The sequence below is a fragment of the Dipodomys ordii genome, unplaced genomic scaffold (assembly GCF_000151885.1).
Source record: "Dipodomys ordii isolate 6190 unplaced genomic scaffold, Dord_2.0 Scaffold26, whole genome shotgun sequence".
NCBI lineage: Eukaryota > Metazoa > Chordata > Mammalia > Rodentia > Heteromyidae > Dipodomys > Dipodomys ordii.
In genome coordinates, this window is record NW_012267242.1 from 9,262,213 (window position 1) to 9,264,939 (window position 2,727).

The following is a 2,727-nucleotide window of genomic DNA, read 5'->3' on the forward strand; positions in this document are numbered from 1 at the left end:
GCCTTGAGCAAAAAGAGGCTCAGGGACAGCACCCAGGCCCAGAGTTCAAGCCCCATGACTGACAAAAAAAAAAAGACTTTGCTGGCTTCAGGAGGGCTGAGTCACATTTTATGATGGATTAGAGAATGCTGCAGCTTTTCAAAGTGTTCAGAGGATGCCCTCAGGCTGGAGTTAATAGCACAGGTGTAAAGCAAGTTACACCTGAGGTATAGTTGGATATCAGTGCTCAGTGGCTTCACAGTCCCCATGTTGTCCCCATCCATCTTCTGTTATTACAACAAAGTACCTGAGCTAGGTCATTTTTACAAAGAAAGTGGTCATTTTACAAAGGTCATTTTACAAAGAAAGTTCTATGGTCCAATCTCAAGGTGCAGGTCTGATACCAATACCTTAGGCTTTCTTACTACATTTTCCCATGGTGGAATACAAGTGAATAAATATATGTATCTGGGAGGGATATACAACAGCAGTGAAGGAAACAACAATTGTCCATTAAAATAATGAAAATAAAAATAATAATAATACAGCAGTATTTTTTTGCATGTATGATCAAAAGCACAGAATACGTCACAGAATTTGCAGGTCTATGGACATGATCAGCCAATAAAAAGATTCAACTGATGCTATAACTTGATTCTTGTGAATGGTGCTGCCATAAATATGGGTGTGAAGGTATCTCTAGTGTATTCTGATTTATATTCCTTCAGATACACACCCAAGAATTGTATAAAAGGATCATATGTTTTATGTTTCATTTTATGAAGAACCCCTCATACCGACTTCCATAGTGGCTGCACTAACTTACATTCCCATCAAACCGTGCATTTTTTTTCCTGACTCCTCATCAGTATTTGTTGTTTGTTTTCTTGATAATTGCCATTGTAATTTCATTATAGTTTTGATTTGAATTTCCTTGATGGCTAAGAATATTTAACCATGTCTTCATGCATATATTGGCTAAAATGCTGCTATTGAAGCTGATTCTTATGCTCAGAAATTCCTAGCGTGCCTGCTCAGAGCTACCAAAGCTGAATAAATCAGTGGCAACTCAGGTTTCTCAAGGTCTTTCCATGTCCTTGTCACTGCTTCTGATTCCTCTAGACTTCTTACAGTCCTTCACATCTGACTCTAGGTTCCTTCGTTCAGGACAAAATTAAAAAGAGGAAAAATCCAGGAGACAGCAAATTTTAAACTGCAATCTCATCCAACTCATCCAATTTGAAATTCATTAAAGACAAAGAGAGTGGCTGTTTTTAAGTAATGGCATATCACCTTTAACTTACATTTAAACATTCCAATAATATGCTTGAAAAGTAGCAAGACAAGTTTTCTCCTGTATAGCAAGATAGTGCCTTTTCCTCCTTCGCCAGAGCATAAACATATTCTGATATCGATCTTCTATCAATGGTGATTCCTGTACAAAATTAGTTTGCAAATCATCTTTCTCCTAACTAGCCTTGGAGTACAAACAGGAGGATGATTCATCTTCTCAAAACAGATTCATCTTCTCAAAACAGAACATAACTAGCAAAATGTTGTATTGCTTTAATTTTACCTTAGGATCTGGGGGTGGAGGGAGGTGTAGAGGGAAGGGCAGTTCAGCTATTACTGAATGAACTCCTTATTCAACATTGGGTCTGGTTTATGCATGAGGACACGGAAACAGTCAGCCTGCTTTAAGATCAGCTGCTTGGTTCGCTGATTACAGTAAGCAAATACTCTAGCTGTGGCAGAGCTTCCCTGAGACTGAAATCTGGGAAGCAAGGCCATTCCTTAGGCAGATAGGACATCTAAAAATCTGCTGGCAGCTCAAGAAACTCAGAAATACAAGTTCCCAGGTGGCCAAAAGTCATCATGTGTCACAAATAAGTCTCTTTTCTGTATTTGAGATTCAGTTAAAAAGGGAAAACTAATAATTCTTCATTATCAGCAGCAGCACCAATATCATGAGCCTCACCCAAAGGAATTAGTTCAAGTCCCACCTGCATTCAGAGCTATCCATGTGCACAACTCTCCCAGTCTTTCTCTGGGTCTCCTGAGTTTAGTTAGTCTGCATTGGAATTAACTGTGCAGTGCAGATATGGGTGAGCATGCATGTCTTCTGTAGTCTGTCAATCCCTGAGCAAGAAGTGCTATGACTTACTCTTTCTGCTTATCATGCTAACCTGCACAATGAAATACAATCCAAATGAAGATGCCAAATGTTTGCAAATGAAACCAATTAAAACACACATCTAGCCAGGCTCTAGTGGTTCATACATGTAATTCTAGCTACGTAAGAGGCTGTGATTTGTGGATCGTGGTTTGAAGCCAGCTTGGGCAAAGAAAGTCTGTAGGGTCTTATTTCCCATTAACCAGCAAAAAAAAGAAGCCAGAAATAGAGCTGTGGCTCAAGTGGTAGAATATCAGCCTTGAATGAAAAAAGCTAAGGGACAGCACCCAGGCTCTGAGCTCAAGCTCCAATACTGACACACACACACATGCACAAAAATTTGCATCCAGCATAAAGCATCCAAGTGAGCCGTTATAGAACAATTATGTATATTTATAAAATGTATACATATTATGAATCTATAAGAAAATCTCCATTTAGAACAATAAAAGACCCCAAATAGTAAAAATGATCCTCAACAGAAAGAACACTGCTGGAGGAATATCAATACCAAATTTCAAACTCTACTATAAAGCCATAGTAATCAAAACAGCTTGGTACTGGCACAAGAACAG